At 48.2% G+C, this 19,102-nt stretch overlaps 1 protein-coding gene across 6 annotated transcripts in view; it reads right to left on the bottom strand.

The window, feature by feature from the left end:
• LOC143781301 (uncharacterized) overlaps nucleotides 1-19,102 on the bottom strand; it is a 618,193-nt gene that overhangs the window by 454,649 nt on the left and 144,442 nt on the right. For 3 of the 6 annotated variants that reach the window (XM_077267832.1, XM_077267826.1, XM_077267830.1), the window contains exon 1: nucleotides 5,234-5,785. The exons of 2 other annotated variants lie outside the window; for them this stretch is intronic. The gene's annotated coding sequence lies outside the window, so the exon portion shown is untranslated. Of the gene's footprint in view, nucleotides 1-5,233; nucleotides 5,786-19,102 lie in introns of those variants that run through there. One more of the 6 variants, XM_077267827.1, reaches the window with a different exon arrangement.

Raw genomic sequence — 19,102 nt, 5'->3', positions numbered from 1 at the left:
GCTCTGTACTGCCGGCAGTCAGTCAGTGCGGGAAGCGGACGGCGAGGGACCTGACGGACACCAGAATGTAAGTATGTACTGTTTGTTTTTTTACATTTACGATGGTAACCAGGGTAAGCATCGGGTTATTAAGCGCGGCCCTGCGCTTAGTAACCCGATGTTTACCCTGGTTACAAGCGAACGCATCGTTGGATCGGTGTCACACACACCGATCCAACGATGACAGCGGGAGATCCAGCGACAAAATAAAGTTCCAAACGATCTGCTACGACGTACGATTCACAGCGGGGTCCCTGATCGCTGCTGCGTGTCAGACACAGCGATATCGTATGGATATCGCTGGAACATCACGGATCGTACCGTCGTAGCGACAAAAGTGCAACTGTGAGACGGTACCCTAAGACTTTGATTCTTTGACTCCCATCCTCAAAAAGTTTGCCGTCGACCCATCCTCTGCATCTAGCTATCGCTCAACATCTCTTCTCCATTATGCCTCAAAACTACTCAAACAGCATGTCCATCTTGAACTGTCCTCCCACCTCTCCTCCTTTTTATACCAGTTATAATCTGGCTTCCGACCGCATCACTCAACTTAAACTGCCCTAACTAAAGTCACCAATGAACTACTAACCGCCAAGAGCAAGCGACACTATTCTATCCTCCTTCTCCTGGACCTGTCTTCTGCCTTTGCCATTGTGGACCATTCCCTTGTTACAATTTCTCTCTTCTTTGGCAGCACAGACTTGGCCCTATCCTGGATCTCATCATATCAGACCAGACATTCAGTGTCTCCCTCTCCCACACCACCTCCTCACCTTGCCCTCTGTCTGTCGATGTTCCCCAAGGATCAGTTCTAGGACCCCTACTCTTCTCCATCTACACCTTCGGCCTGGGAAAGCTCATAGACTCCCACGGTATGCAGTATCATCTCTACGCCGATGACACGCAGATCTACCTATCTGAACCTGACATAACCTCCTTACTGATGAAAATCCCACAATGTCTGTACGCTATTTCATCTTTCTTTTCTTCTCGCTTTCTAAAACTGAACATGGACAAAACAGAATTTATCATCTTTCCCCCCCCTCACTCTACCCCTCCACCAGACCTATCTATCAATGTCAGCTCACTTTCCCCAGTCCCGCACGCTCGGTGCCTCGGGGTGATCCTCGACTCTGCCCTCTCTTTCCAGCCACATATCCAAGCCCTTGCCTCCTCCTGCCAACTCAAAAACATTTCCCGAATCCGTGCATTCCTTGACCAAGAAACTGCAAAAACACTAGTGCACGCCCTCATCATCTCCCGCATCGACTATTGCAACTTCCTACTCTCTGGCCTTCCCTCCAGCACTCTCGCACCACTCCATCCTACACTCTGCTGCCTGACTAACCCACCTGTCTCCCCGCCGTTACTCTCCTGCCCTTCCGCTCTGCCAAGCCCTTCACTGGCTTCCTATTGTCCAGAGGCTCCAGTTCAAAACCCTATGACAAACTAAGCCATCCACAACCTGTTTCCTCCATACATCTGTGACATGGTCTCCCGATACCTACGGTACCTACACGCAACATCCGATCCTCACGAGATCTCCTTCTCTCCTCTTATCTCTTCTTACCACAACCGCATCCAAGACTTCTCCCGTGCTTCCCCCATACTCTGGAACTCTCTACCCCAACACATCAGACTCTCGCCTACCACGGAAACCTTCAAAAAGAACCTGAAGACCCACCTCTTCTAACAAGCCTACAACCTACAGTGATCCTCAGTCTACTGAACCGCCGCGCAACCAGCTCTATCCTCTCCTAGTGTATCCTCACCCATCTCCTGTAGACTGTGAGCCCTCGCGGGCAGGGTCCTCTCTCCTTATGTACTTGTGTGTGCTTTGTATTGCTCATTTTTATTGTGCTTGTCTATGGTTGCCCTGTTCACATATAAAGCGCCATGGTATAAATGGCTCTATAAAAATGTATAATAATAATAATAATAATAATCAGTCCTAGGCCGCCTACTCTTCTCTTTGTATACTGCCCTTAAGGGACAAGCAAAGTAAGCTGAATAAGCGGATTACCATTACAAACTGCTTGCTGACATAGAATAGAGCGAACACATTCAGGATCAGTGTAAGATCTATGAATTAAAATAAACTTTGTTCCTGGGACAATTTCTTTACTTTTGCTTCCGTATGAAAAGATTCATCGTCATTTGATGAGAAGGAAAAACTTGGGTCAATTGTAGACGTAAATCTGCAGGTTGGACGCGACTCAGTACAAGTTGTTAATTTCAGTTATTTGAGTCTGACGTCCCTGGTTTTATATCAGAGGAAATTCTGTGTGTGATCGGCGCCGTCACCGTCCAGACCCAAATCCAGAGAATCTGAGAGAAGGCGGAAAATCGCTGATCACAGATGTCTCCATCCAATATCACCGAGAGAGAGAGAGCAAAGCTGGAGAGACAGACCCCAAAAGACTGCAGAGAAAGGAGGAGAGACACCCCAAAAGACTGCAGAGAAAGGAGACAGACCCCAAAAGACTGCAGAGAAAGGAGACAGACCCCAAAAGACTGCAGAGAAAGGAGACAGACCCCAAAAGACTGCAGAGAAAGGAGACAGACCCCAAAAGACTGCAGAGAAAGGAGACAGACCCCAAAAGACTGCAGAAAAAGGAGACAGACCCCAAAAGACTGCAGAGAAAGGAGACAGACCCCAAAAGACTGCAGAGAAAGGAGAGACAGATCCCCAAAAGACTGCAGAGGCTACGTTCACATTAGCGTCGTGCGGCGCAGTGTCGGGCGCAGCCGCAGCGACGCATCATGCGCCCCAAAATTTAACATGGGGGGCGCATATACATGCGTTGTCTTGTGTTTTGTAACGCATGCGTCATTTGGGCGCAACTATCAGGGTGCAGAGGACGCTGCATGATGCAGTTTGTTCTGCGTCAAAAATCATGCAAAAAATGAACGCATGTGTCACAAAACGCTGCGTTTTGCATGCGTTGTGCGTTCCATTGCTGACGCTGCGGCGCACAACGCAAATGTGAACATAGCCTGAGAAAGGAGGAGAGACAGACCCCAAAAGACTGCAGAGAAAGGTGGAGAGACAGACCCCAAAAGACTGCAGAGAAAGGAGGGAGAGACAGACCCCAAAAGACTGCAGAGAATGGTGGAGAGACAGACCCCAAAAGACTGCAGAGAAAGGAGGGAGAGACAGACCCCCCCCCATAGACTGCAGAGTTAGGTGGTCCTATAAAGTGCTACTACTGACTAAGGCTACGTTCACATTTGCGTTGTGCGCCGCAGCGTCGGCGACACAACGCACACCGCAAATGTGAACGCATGCACAACGCTGCGTTTTGCGCCGCATGCGTCCTTTTTTTCATTGATTTTGGACGCAGCAAAAATGCAACTTGCTGCGTCCTCTGCGCCCGGACGCGGGCGCCGCAGGGACGCATGCGGCGCAAAACGCAAGTGCACCGCATGTCCATGCGCCCCCATGTTACATATAGGGGCGCATGATGCATGCGGCGCCGCTGCGGCGAGGACCGCAAATGTGAACGTAGACTAAGGGGCTGAACACTAATGCGCGGCACAATGTGCAGTTAGAGCTGTAGAATTATTATTCCTCCTTCCTGTATTATTTCCTTCACACCATAGAAAATCCCAATAAAATACACAGAAGTTCCAGGGACTGAAGCCTACACGGCCGGTGTGCGGCCCCCTGTATACAGACACATGGTGTGCGGCCCTCTGTATACAGACACATGGTGTGCGGCCCTCTGTATACAGACACATGGTGTGCGGCCCTCTGTATACAGACACATGGTGTGCGGCCCCCTGTATACAGACACATGGTGTGCGGCCCCCTGTATACAGACACATGGTGTGCGGCCCCCTGTATACAGACACATGGTGTGCGGCCCCCTGTATACAGACACATGGTGTGCGGCCCTCTGTATACAGACACATGGTGTGCGGCCCTCTGTATACAGACACATGGTGTGCGGCCCCCTGTATACAGACACATGGTGTGCGGCCCTCTGTATACAGACACGTGGTGTGCGGCCCCCTGTATACAGACACGTGGTGTGCGGCCCTCTGTATACAGACACGCGGTGTGCGGCCCCCTGTATACAGACACATGGTGTGCGGCCCTCTGTATACAGACACGTGGTGTGCGGCCCCCTGTATACAGGCACATGGTGTGCGGCCCTCTGTATACAGACACATGGTGTGCGGCCCTCTGTATACAGACACGCGGTGTGCGGCCCTCTGTATACAGACACGCGGTGTGCGGCCCTCTGTATACAGACACGCGGTGTGCGGCCCTCTGTATACAGACACGCGGTGTGCGGCCCTCTGTATACAGACACGCGGTGTGCGGCCCTCTGTATACAGACACGCGGTGTGCGGCCCTCTGTATACAGACACGCGGTGTGCGGCCCTCTGTATACAGGCACGCGGTGTGCGGCCCTCTGTATACAGACACGCGGTGTGCGGCCCCCTGTATACAGACACATGGTGTGCGGCCCTCTGTATACAGACACATGGTGTGCGGCCCCCTGTATACAGACACATGGTGTGCGGCCCCCTGTATACAGACACATGGTGTGCGGCCCTCTGTATACAGACACATGGTGTGCGGCCCTCTGTATACAGACACATGGTGTGCGGCCCTCTGTATACAGACACGCGGTGTGCGGCCCTCTGTATACAGACACGTGGTGTGCGGCCCCCTGTATACAGACACATGGTGTGCGGCCCCCTGTATACAGACACATGGTGTGCGGCCCTCTGTATACAGACACATGGTGTGCGGCCCCCTGTATACAGACACATGGTGTGCGGCCCCCTGTATACAGACACATGGTGTGCGGCCCTCTGTATACAGACACATGGTGTGCGGCCCTCTGTATACAGACACATGGTGTGCGGCCCTCTGTATACAGACACGCGGTGTGCGGCCCTCTGTATACAGACACGTGGTGTGCGGCCCTCTGTATACAGACACGCGGTGTGCGGCCCTCTGTATACAGACACGCGGTGTGCGGCCCTCTGTATACAGACACGCGGTGTGCGGCCCTCTGTATACAGACACATGGCGTGCGGCCCTCTGTATACAGGCACGCGGTGTGCGGCCCTCTGTATACAGGCACATGGAGGCCGAGCACCGGTCCTGGCCCTTCCGCCTCCTCACAGAACACAACATGGCCCCGGGCACAGACAGATGGGCGGCTGGGATTACCTGCTCACGAGTCTAATGGCGGCTCCACCGGGACCGGACAGACGTCAGCTCCACCGGACACAGCGGCCACAGGGAGAAGCCGCACAGTGAGAACACTGCCCGAGACCGGAGGGCAGCGCACAAGTGGTGAGAGAGAGGCCTGGACGTAGGAGCACGTGGCCACAGTGAGGGGGGAGGAGCACACAGAGACTGGCGGGAGCCGAGCCTGGGAGACCCCCGGCCATGACGTCACCATCCGTCATAGGACTCAGAGTCACCTCAGGACCCGGGGAGTGCGCGCTCATAGGGACTGACACCGCGGCAGCCATGTTGGATAAGGGAACACTGCCCTAAACCTGCCGCAGTGCTGAGGTAATATGACCCCAAGAGGCGACAACGGCGGCAGCAAAGGAAGAAAACCGCGTCCAAAGTGATCTGGAGGATCAGGAAGGACACAGCACACAGGAGCCGCCAGATCCTCCCACAAGTCACAACATGGCGCATTCAGCACAACAAAGGCGTTCGGCCATGTGCACACGTTCTACAGATCAAAGGTCCAAAAGAGTCAGAACACCCTGCAAATACATAGGACTCCTCCAATCCCCCGTGTATAGATTAGAGAAACATGGAGGAAAAAATCCAAATAATGTAGATTTAAAATGAAATAATTTATTTCACATTAAAATATTAAAATTGAAACCAGGGAATATCACAAAATAAATGAGGGTCACAGAGACCAGGAATTCTTACTAGTTGGACAGATAATGATAAATGCCACAGAGACCCTCATACATTTTAAATATCCCACCAACAACCCTCCATAGAAAATGCTCAGTGCCAGAATCTTTGTTGTGGTAACAGATACTTATAGCTTCTAAAAACGCCAAGTGCCAATAGGAGCATCTGTTAGTCTACGTTCACTATTGCGGTCCTCGCCGCAGCGTCGGGCGCCGCATGCGTCATGCGCCTCTATATTTAACATGGGGGCGCATGGACATGTGGTGCACTTGCGTTTTGCGCCGCATGCGTCACTGCGGCGCCCGCTTCCGGGCGCAGAGGACGCAGCAAGTTGCATTTTTGCTGCGTCCAAAATCAATGAAAAAAAGGACGCATGCGGCGCAAAACGCAGCGTTGTGCATGCGTTTTGCTGCGTTTTTGTTTGCGTTGTGCGTTGCGGCGCCGACGCTGCGGCGCACAACGCAAATGTGAACGTACCCTAAAGGCGACGGCCCACGTGTGAACGATATCATGTTACTACAGTAGTGATGGGCAGTCCGGCTCTTTTTTTAAATAAAACTAGATTCTCCTCTGTCCTCGTTCCCGCTCTTTGCCTGTACAGTGACAGCCTCATGATACACCTGCTGTATAAGTCTCTAGTGAAGCAGGACACACTGTGTTTAGCATTGCTGTTTCCTCAGATTGTCGGCTCCTGTGATCAGGCCCGTGCTACTCGGTTGTAGTCCTCACCTGTATTACTGTGTAATATTTGCCGTTTTTTGTACACGTCCTTTCTGAATTAGTAAGTGCTGTGCTATATGTTGGTGCTGTATAAGGTTGTAATTCGTAAAAATAAAGGCGTGCTGCAAGCACTATGCTAAGGCTGCTTTCACACTAGCGTCGGTGCGGGGCCGTCGCTATGCATCAGCCCGATGTACCGACGCACGTTGTGAAAGAAATGAACAACGGGGGCAGCGGATGCAGTTTTTCAACGCATCCGCTGCCCCATTGTAAAGTCTGGGGAGGAGGGGGCGCGGTCGAAAATGGCGGACGCGACGCACAAAAAAACTTACATGGTACGTTTTTTTGTGCCGACAGTCCACCAAAAGACGACGCATCCGTCATGTGGCCATACGTCGCAATGCGTCGCTAATGAAAGTCTATGGAGAAAAAACGCATCATGCAGACAATTCTGCAGGATGCGTTTTTCTCCAAAACAGCGCATTGCGACGTACACAACAACAACGCTAGTGTGAAAGTAGCCTTCCACGCACACTACACACACTACACACACATACACTGTATACATACACAATGTATACACACACTGTACAAACACACACACACACTGTACACACACACTGTACACACACACACACACTGTATACACACTGTACACACACACACACACTGTATACACACTGTACACACACACACTGTACACACATACACTGTATACATACACAATGTATACACACACTGTACAAACACACACACACACACTGTACACACACACTGTACACACACACACTGTATACACACTGTACACACACACACTGTGCAAAGCATACGGAATAGTAATCTCAGTTTATTTCAACACAACATGGAACAGAAATGTATAAATGCCACTATACCATGGTATCAACTTCTCCTTCTGGTGGTGCACAGCACTACAAATCCCAGCAAGTCAAACAGACTATGGCAATGCAACCCTAGTTACATACCAACTGTATTAACAGTTAAGTTACAGTAAATATAATTGAGGTAGTATTACACATAGAACAAGTTAAAAGAGATTGTCCGTGACTAACAAAGTACTTTGCACGCGAAACGCGCGTTGGGGATCTCTGACACAGGCTGGAGGAGGACGCCTCACCATATTATGGGTAAATTAAGCTATCTTCCTTGTACATGAATGAGGCATTAAGCTTTCTGCAGCATGTGCTGTGGATACTGTGTTTGACAGATTGCAATTGGCGGTTTATTTATTTTTTTCAGTTAACCACAGCATATGTTGTGAGTGCGGCAATATGAGTGGGAGGGAATGTACACCTATTTCGGTGATCATACAGGCACATAGCATATAAGCAGTGTGGTGATCCCTCATTGTCCGTCTAATACCTTTAGTCTGAGATACTCCACCCTGTGTCATAATTAACACTTTAGAGTGATTCACATGATTTTGTAAGAATGACCTATGTATTTATGTTTAATTTTTATGGCAATAAATAAAAAGAGCTACTAAATTTGAACTAATGTGTTTTGGTATGTTACTCATTGTCCTCCTGATTAATAATGTTTCCCGAGAGCTGTAGCAGAAGCTCCTTTCCGTGCTCGGACTGATCAAAACCTATGGAGGTCAATCAAGAAGGGTGAGCTGAAATTCTCTGTGTGCTTCTTTGGCAGGTCTCCTATACCTGAGGGCAGAGTCCCCAGGGGGCAGGTCCCTTGTACTTGAGATCAGAGTCCCCAGGGGGCAGGTCCCTGTACCTGAGGGCAGAGTCCCCAGGGGGCAGGTCCCTTGTACCTGACATGAGTCCCCAGGGGGCAGGTCCCTTGTACCTGAGATCAGAGTCCCCAGGGGGCAGGTCCCCTGTACCTGAGGGCAGAGTCCCCAGGGGGCAGGTCCCCTATACCTGGGGGCAGAGTCCCCAGGGGGCAGGTCCCTGTACCTGAGGGCAGAGTCCCCAGGGGGCATGTCCCTGTACCTGAGGGCAGAGTCCCCAGGGGGCAGGTCCCTGTACCTGAGGGCAGAGTCCCCAGGGGGCAGGTCCCTTGTACCTGACATGAGTCCCCAGGGGGCAGGTCCCTTGTACCTGAGATCAGAGTCCCCAGGGGGCAGGTCCCTGTACCTGAGGGCAGAGTCCCCAGGGGGCAGGTCCCTTGTACCTGACATGAGTCCCCAGGGGGAAGGTCCCTTGTACCTGAGATCAGAGTCCCCAGGGGGCAGGTCCCTGTACCTGAGGGCAGAGTCCCCAGGGGGCAGGTCCCCTATACCTGGGGGCAGAGTCCCCAGGGGGCAGGTCCCTGTACCTGAGGGCAGAGTCCCCAGGGGGCATGTCCCTGTACCTGAGGGCAGAGTCCCCAGGGGGCAGGTCCCTGTACCTGAGGGCAGAGTCCCCAGGGGGCAGGTCACTGTACCTGAGGGCAGAGTCCCCAGGGGGCACTTCCCTGTACCTGAGGGCAGAGTCCCCAGGGGGCAGGTCCCTTGTACTTGAGATCAGAGTCCCCAGGGGGCAGGTCCCCTGTACCTGAGGGCAGAGTCCCCAGGGGGCAGGTCCCTGTACCTGAGGGCAGAGTCCCCTGGGGGCAGGTCCCCTATACCTGAGGGCAGAGTCCCCAGGGGGCAGGTCCCCTATACCTGAGGGCAGAGTCCCCAGGGGGCAGGTCCCTGTACCTGAGGGCAGAATCCCCCCGGGGCAGGTCCCCTGTACCTGAGGCGAGAGTCCCCAGGATTAATACTCTCTGTAGTAACATGATATCGCTCACGTGGGCCGTCGCCTTTATGCTCCTATTGGCACTTGGCGTTTTTAGAAGCTATAAGTATCTGGTTACCACAACAAAGATTCTGGCACTGAGCATTTTCTATGGAGGGTTGTTGGTGGGATATTTAAAATGTACAAGGGTCTCTGTGGCATTTATCATTATCTGTCCAACTAGTAAGAATTCCTGGTCTCTGTGACCCTCATTTATTTTGTGATATTCCCTTGTTTCAATTTTAATATTTAAATGTGAAATAAATTATTTCATTTTAAAGAAATCTACATTATTTGGATTTTTTTCCTCCATTTTTCTCTAATGTATACATGGGGGATTGGAGCAGTCATATGTGCGCACATTGCAGATTTGCCTGTGGAATTTTCAGCGCAAATTCTGCATCTCTTGTAAGAAAACGCAAGTAAAAACATGCGGATTTGATGCATTTTTGATGATTTTCAGGCTTTTTTTTATCTATAGATATATCTATCTATTATCTATCATGAACCTATTATCTATCTATCTATCTATCTATCTATCTATCTATCTATCTATCTATCTATCTATCTATCTATGTTATCTATTTATCCATCTATGTATTATATATCTATTATCTATCTTATCTATCCATCTATGTATCTATCTGTCTATTATCTATCTTATCTATTTATCCATCTATCTATTATCCATCACTAGATGGTGGCCCGATTTTTACATAGTATATAGCACAGCCACGTAGTATATAGCAGCCACATAGTGTTTAGGACAGCCACGTAGTATATAGCACAGCCCGCAGTATACAGCACAGCCCACGTAGTATATAACACAGACACGTAGTATATAGCACAGCCACGTAGTATATAGCACAGCCACGTAGTATATAACACAGACACGTAGTATATAGCACAGCCATGTAGTATATTGCACTGCCACGTAGTATATGGCACAGCCACGTAGTATATAACACAGCCACGTAGTATATAGCTCAGCCACGTAGTATATAGCACAGCCACGTAGTATATAGCACAGCCACGTAGTATATAACACAGACACGTATATAGCACAGCCATGTAGAATATAGCACAGCCCCGTAGTATATAACACAGCCACGTAGTATATAGCACAGTCACGTAGTATATTGCACAGCCACATGGTATATAGCACAGCCACGTAGTATATAGCACAGCCACATAGTATATAGCACAGCTACGTAGTATATAGCAGCCACGTAGTGTATAGGACAGTCACGTAGTATATAGCACAGCCCTCAGTATACAGCACAGCCCACGTAGTATATAACACAGCCCACGTAATATATAACACAGCCACGTAGTATATAGCTCAGCCACGTAGTATATAGCACAGCCACGTAGTATATAGCACAGCCACGTAGTATATAGCACAGCCACGTAGTATATAGCACAGCCACGTAGTATATAACACAGACACGTAGTATATAGCACAGCCATGTAGTATATAGCACAGCCACGTAGTATATAGCACAGCCACGTAGTATATAACACAGACACGTAGTATATAGCACAGCCATGTAGTATATTGCACAGCCACATAGTATATAGCACAGCCACGTAGTATATAGCACAGCCACATAGTATATAGCACAACCCGTAGTATATAGCACAGCCATGTAGTATATTGCACACCCACATAGTATATAGCAGCCACATAGTATATAGCACAGCCACATAGTATATAGCACAGCCCGTAGTATATAGCACAGCCCACGTAGTATATAACACAGACACGTAGTATATAGCACAGCCACGTAGTATATAGCACAGCCACATAGTATATAACACAGACACGTAGTATATAGCACAGCCATGTAGTATATTGCACTGCCAAGTAGTATATAGCACAGCCACGTAGTATATAGCACAGCCCGTAGTATATAGCACAGCCCACGTAGTATATAGCACAGCCACGCAGTATATAGCACAGCCACGTAGTATATAGCACAGCCACATAGTATATAACACAGACACGTAGTATATAGCACAGCCATGTAGTATATAGCACAGCCATGTAGTACATAACACAGCCACGTAGTATATAGCACAGTCACGTAGTATATTGCACAGCCACATAGTATATAGCACAGCCACGTAGTATATAGCAGCCACGTAGTGTATAGGACAATTACGTAGTATATAGCACAGCCCGCAGTATACAGCACAGCCCACGTAGTATATAACACAGCCCACATAGTACATAACACAGCCACGTAGTATATAGCACAGCCACGTAGTATATAGCACAGCCACGTAGTATATAACACAGACACGTAGTATATAGCACAGCCATGTAGTATATTGCACAGCCACATAGTAAATAGCACAGCCACGTAGTATATAGCACAGCCACATAGTATATAGCACAACCCGTAGTATATAGCACAGCCATGTAGTATATTGCACACCCACATAGTATATAGCAGCCACATAGTATATAGCACAGCCACATAGTATATAGCACAGCCCGTAGTATATAGCACAGCCACGTAGTATATAACACAGACATGTATATAGCACAGCCACATAGTATATTGCACAGCTACATAGTACATTGCACAGCCCCGTAGTATATAGCACAGCCACGTGGTATATTGCACAGCCACGTAGTATATAGCACAGCCACGTAGTATATAGCACAGCCACGTAGTATATAGCACAGCCACATAGTATATAGCACAGCCCGTAGTATATTGCACAGCCACGTAGTATATTGCACAGCCACGTAGTATATTGCACAGCCACGTAGTATATAGCACAGCCATGTTGTATATAACACAGCCCATGTACTATATAACACAGACAGCCACGTAGTATATAGCACAGTCACGTAGTATATTGCACAGCCACATGGTATATAGCACAGCCACGTAGTATATAGCACAGCCACATAGTATATAGCACAGCCCGTAGTATATTGCACAGCCACATAGTATATTGCACAGCCACGTAGTATATTGCACAGCCACGTAGTATATAGCACAGCCATGTTGTATATAACACAGCCCATGTACTATATAACACAGACAGCCACGTAGTATATAGCACAGTCACGTAGTATATTGCACAGCCACATGGTATATAGCACAGCCACGTAGTATATAGCACAGCCACATAGTATATAGCACAGCCACGTAGTATATAGCAGCCACGTAGTGTATAGGACAGTCACGTAGTATATAGCACAGCCCGCAGTATACAGCACAGCCCGCAGTATACAGCACAGCCCACGTAGTATATAACACAGCCACGTAGTATATAGCACAGCCAAGTAGTATATAGTACAGACACGTAGTATATAACAGACACGTAGTATATAGCACAGCCATGCAGTATATTGCACAGCCACATAGTATATAGCACAGACACGTAGTATATAGCACAGCCACATAGTATATAGCACAACCTGTAGTATATAGCACAGCCATGTAGTATATTGCACACCCACATAGTATATAGCAGCCACATAGTATATAGCACAGCTACGTAGTATATAGCACAGCCCATAGTATATAGCACAGACACGTAGTATATAACACACATGTAGTATATAGCACAGCCACGTAGTATATTGCACAGCTACATAGTACATTGCACAGCCCCATAGTATATAGCACAGCCACGTGGTATATTGCACAGCCACATAGTACATAACACAGCCACGTAGTATATAGCACAGCCACATAGTATATAGCACAGCCACGTAGTATATAGCACAGCCACATAGTATATAGCACAGCCCGTAGTATATTGCACAGCCACGTAGTATATTGCACAGCCACGTAGTATATTGCACAGCCACGTAGTATATAGCACAGCCATGTAGCATATAACACAGCCCATGTACTATATAACACAGACAGCCACGTAGTATATAGCAGAGCCACGTAGTATATAGCAGAGCCACGTAGTATATAGCAGCCACATAGTATATAGCACAGCCACATCATATAGCGCAGCCACATAGTATATAGCACAGCCATGTAGTATATAGCACAGCCACATAGTACATAGCAGACACGTAGTACATAGAACAGCCACGTAGTATATAACAGCCACGTAGTATATAACACAGCCCACGCAGTAAATAACACAGCCCACGCAGTATATGACACTGCCCACATAGTATATATTAGTCACACAGTATATAACAGCCCACGTAGTATATAACACAGCCCATGTAGTATGCAGCAGTGTGGGCACCATATCCCTGTTAAAAAAAAAATTAAAATAAAAAATAGTTATATACTCACCCTCCGGCGTCCAATGAAGCTGTCCTGATGCGTGCAAGGCTGCCGCCAGCTTCCGTTCCCAGTGATGCATTGTGAAATTACCCAGATGACTTAGCGGTCTCGCGAGACCACTAAGTCATCTGGGTTATTTCGCAATGCATCGCTGGGAACGGAAGCTGGCGGCAGCCTCGCCACTCGCGCGCATCGGTGGATGGCGGAAGGTGAGAATAGCACCATTTTTAATTTTTTAAAATTATTTTTAACTTTATATCTTTTTACTATTGATGCTGCATAGGCAGCATCAATAGTAAAAAGTTTGTCACACAGGGTTAATAGCAGCGTTAACAGACTACGTTACACCGCGTTATGCCACGGTGTAACGCAGTCAGTTTAATGGACTGCTAAAATGCTATGCAGGAGGCGGCGCTGACTGGGGGGAGTATGGAGGGGGCACTGAAAGCAGGGGAGTAGGGAGCGGCCATTTCGCGGCCGGACTGTGCCCATCGCTGATTGGTCGCGGCCTTCTGGCCTCGACCAATCAACGACTTGGGATTTCCGTGACAGACAGACAGACAAACAGACGGAAGTGGACCTTAGACAAGTATATATATAGATGTATCTATTATCTATCTATTATCTCTCTACCGTATATACTCGAGTATAAGCAGAGAATTTCAACCCATTTTTTAGGCTGAAATTGCCCCTCTCGGCTTATACTTGAGTCATACCCAGGGGTCGGCAGGGGAGGGGGAGCAGCAGCTGTGTAATCATAACTCACCTGCTCCTGGCGCGGTCCCTGGTTCCCCCCGGCGCCGGCAGCTTCTTCCTAGTAGGTAGCGAGCGGGCACATGGTACCGCTTATTACAGTAATGAATATGGACCCCACTCCGCTCCCATAGGGGTGGAGCCGCATATTCATTACTGTAATGAGCGGTACCATATGACCGCTCACTACAGGAAGAAGCTGCCGGCGTCGGGGGAACCAGGGACTGCGCCAGGAGCAGGTGAGTATAACGCAGTGCGCGATATTCACCTGCTCCTCGTTCCACCGTCGGCGCCGCTCTGTCTTCTGCACTGATGCTCAGGTCAGAGGGCGCAGTAACGCGATTAGTGCACGCCGCCCTCAGCCTGAACAGTCAGTGCAGAGGACGGGGAAGACACAGCGGCGCCCAGCGGTGGAACGGGGAGTAGGTGAATATAGGAAGTGCCAGGGGCCTGAGAGGTGAGTATGTGATTTTTTTTTTTATCGCAGCAACAGCAAATAGGGCAAATGACTACATGGAGCATCTTATGGGGCCATAATCAACATTTATGGAGCATTATATGGGGCAAATGTCTGTATGGAGCATGTTATGGGGCCATAATCAACGTTTGTGGAGCATTATATGGGGCAAATGTCTGTATGGAGCATCTTATGGGGCCATAATCAACGTTTGTGGAGCTTTATATGGGGCAAATGATTGTATGGAGCATCTTATGGAGCCATAATCAACGTTTGTGGAGCTTTATATGGGGCAAATGATTGTATGGAGCATGTTATGGGGCCATAATCAACATTTGTGGAGCTTTATATGGGGCACATGTCTGTATGGAGCATTTTATTGGGCCATAATCAACGTTTGTGGAGCTTTATATGGGGCAAATGATTGTATTGGGCATCTTATGGGGCCATAATCAACGTTTGTGGAGCTTTATATGGGGCAAATGATTATAAGGAGCATCTTATGGGGACATAATCAACGTTTGTGGAGCATTATACGGGGCAAATGTCTGTATGGAGCATCTTATGGAGCCATAATCAACATTTGTGGAGCTTTATATGGGGCAAATGATTGTATGGAGCATGTTATGGGGCCATAATCAACATTTGTGGAGCTTTATATGGGGCAAATGTCTGTATGGAGCATCTTATGGAGCCATAATCAACATTTGTGGAGCTTTATATGGGGCAAATGATTGTATGGAGCATGTTATGGGGCCATAATCAACATTTGTGGAGCTTTATATGGGGCAAATGTCTGTATGGAGCATCTTATTGGGCCATAATCAACGTTTGTGGAGCTTTATATGGGGCAAATGAGTGTATTGGGCATCTTATGGGGCCATAATCAACGTTTGTGGAGCTTTATATGGGGCAAATGATTATAAGGAGCATCTTATGGGGACATAATCAACGTTTGTGGAGCATTATACGGGGCAAATGTCTGTATGGAGCATCTTATGGAGCCATAATCAACATTTGTGCAGCATTATATGGGGCATATTTTAATATGGAGCATCTTATGGGGCCGATTATAAACTTTATGGAGCATTATATGTGGCTCCTGATTCAATATGGATATTCAAAAACATTTAACCTACTGATGTCTCAATTAATTTTACTTTTATTGGTATCTATTTGTATTTTTGACATTTACCGGTAGCTGCTGCATTTTCCACCCTAGGCTTATACTCGAGTCACTAAGTTTTCCCAGTTTTTTGTGGCAAAATTAGGGGTCTCGGCTTATACTCGGGTCGGCTTATACTCGAGTATATACGGTATTTATCCATCTATCATCTATCTATCTATCTATCTATCTATCTATCTATCTATCTATCCATAAATCCATTATCTATCTATTATCTATCTATTATCTATCTATTTATCCATCTATCTATTATCTATCTATTTATCCATCTATCTATTATCTATCCATCTATCATCTAAGGAGGCTGAAGTTGGTTTCTTATTCGTTCAGTTTCTTATTCGGAGCTGAAGTTGGTTTCTTATTCGTCAGTTTCTTATTCGGCAATTTTTTATTTTCTGTTTTTTATAGGTTTAACAACAAAAAATAAGCATCACAATAACAAAACACAATGCAGCGAGGTGCCCTGATGTGAATACACTTAAAAACAGCTACAAAAACTACAAAACTGGCACAAAAATGGGCATCAAAGTGGGCACCAAAGAGTGGTGAAGAAAGGGTTAAATGCCTTTGGGCCACTGATCTCACACTGCAGACATATAGAAGAGGGCACCACACATAAAAACCAGGTATCTCCAGCCTGGCCCAAATGGGTTCTGGGCATCAGAACTGGCATCAAAGTGGGCAAACAGCTCATTTTCACAGATTTGAATATGTAACCGATGTTTTTATGGGCAAACAGCTCATTTTCACAGATTTGAGTAAGTAACAAATGTTTCTAAGGGGTTAAATGACTTTGGGCCACTGATCTGACACTTAAAATACACAGAAAGTGATGCCCTGCATCAAACCCAGGTCCCTCCAGCCTGGCCCAAATGGGTTCTGGGCACCAGAACAGGCATCAAAGTGGGCAAACAGTCCATTTTCACAGGTTTGAATAGGTAACTGATGTTTTAAGGGGTTAAATAACTTTGAGCCACTGATATACCACAGTGCATATGTCAGGAAATATTAAGAAGTCCTGATTACTTCAATTACACATACAGGGCTCTCAGCTACAGTTTCCTCTGCCTGCCAGTGCAAGGCTGGAATTCTAAGCCACTCCTCTTTCTCCCTCCCCCCTGCTATACAGCCGTAATATGAGACGAGCCTGCCAGCTTCACTGAAGAATTTATATGGCCCTGTGCTGCGAAAGCCCGTGTCTCCTTAAATCCCTCATTCGCCCTCCCCCCTGATACTGGCTTAAACTGGTACAGAAAACATGGCATTCTATTGTTCTTTTAAGGTTATGTATATTGGCACCAATCAGGTTGTCCCGTTGGGGTGATCCTGCCGAGGTGTGCATGGAGGAGTACTGCGAGGTTCTGCCTCCGTAGCGCAGTCCAAAAGGGGAAGGTGTCAGGAAATAGGAAGAAGTTCTGATTACGTCAATTACGCATACAGAGCTCTCAGCTGCAGTTTCCTGTGCCTGCCAGCAGAAGGCTGGAATTCTAAGCCTGCATGCAACTCCCTCCCCCTGCTATTTAGTTGTAATGGGAGACCAGGAATGTTTATGGCTCTGTGCTGGGACAGACAAGTCTCCCTACACTCCTCATTCCCCCCTCCCACCTGATACTGGCTAAAACTGGTAAAGCAAGCATGGGATTCTATTGTTCTTTTAAGGTTATGTATATTGGCACCGATCGGGCCTAGAGATATAAGGATTATATATTCCAGATGTCCATCGAGAGATCTATTACTCCCTGAAATCGCTAGAAGCTAAACCCAACAAGTGCAAGGAGCGGGTTTCTCCGTAATCGGGTCCTGTAACTACGCCGTGTTTACACTTAAAAGAATCCCCCCCGACGTGGTGCACATCCTGATCATTGTATCATTCATATACGAGGTTCATACAGCGAGCTAGGTATAAAAATAGTTTGTCATAACTCTTAAGAAAGGGGAGGATTCAGTCCGAGTGTGATCACCAGGGGCGTAACTACCGCGGTCGCAGCGGTCGCCATTGCGACCGGGCCCCGCAGGTCAGGGGCCCCGGGCCGGCAGGTCTGAGCAGGGCCAGGCTGGCCATCGGGCACTTCTGGCAAATGCCAGAAGAGCCGATGCCAGTAGTGGGCCGCTGCACTGTTCCTCCCCCGGAACCCCCCCCAGTGCCGCCGCCGCATTTAACTATACCGGCGTCTATGACACCGGTATAGTTCAATGCAATGATGGGAGGAGAGAGCGTCACCTGACGTTTCCTCTCCCATCATTCCCCGCTCTGCCTCTGACAGTACACTGCGGGTGCGCGATGACGTCATATCATCGCGCACCTGCAGTGTCCTGGGCAGACTGCAGCCGCCAGGAGCAGCGCGGGCAAAAGGAAAGGTGAGGAGAGTTTTTTTTTTTTTTTTCTTTTTAACCGGACTGTGGGGCCATTATCGGGGGGGATGAGATGAGATGTGGGCTGTGCTCTATATATCCCTGCGCGGGCTGTGCTGTATATACCACTGTGCGGGCTCTGCTGTATATAACACTGTGCGGGCTGTGCTCTATATACCACTGTGCGGGCTCTGCTGTATATAACACTGTGCGGGCTGTGCTGTATATACCACTGTGCGGGCTCTGCTGTATATAACACTGTGCGGGCTGTGCTGTATATACCACTGTGCGGGCTCTGCTGTATATAACACTGTGCGGGCTGTGCTCTATATACCACTGTGCGGGCTCTGCTGTATATAACACTGTGCGGGCTGTGCTGTATATACCACTGTGCGGGCTGTGCTCTATATACCACTGTGCAGGCTCTGCTGTATATAACACTGTGCGGGCTGTGCTCTATATACCACTGTGCGGGCTGTGCTCTATATACCACTGTGCGGGCTGTGCTCTATATACCACTGTGCGGGCTGTGCTGTATATACCACTGTGTGGGCTGTGCTGTATATACCCCTGTGCGGGCTGTGCTCTATATACCACTGTGCGGGCTGTGCTCTATATACCACTGTGCGGGCTCTGCTGTATATAACACTGTGCGGGCTGTGCTGTATATAC

Source organism: Ranitomeya variabilis, chromosome 6, assembly GCF_051348905.1.
Source record: "Ranitomeya variabilis isolate aRanVar5 chromosome 6, aRanVar5.hap1, whole genome shotgun sequence".
Lineage (NCBI taxonomy): Eukaryota > Metazoa > Chordata > Amphibia > Anura > Dendrobatidae > Ranitomeya > Ranitomeya variabilis.
Note: the sequence above shows the minus strand (reverse complement) of the source record. Positions and strands in the feature narration are given on the sequence as shown.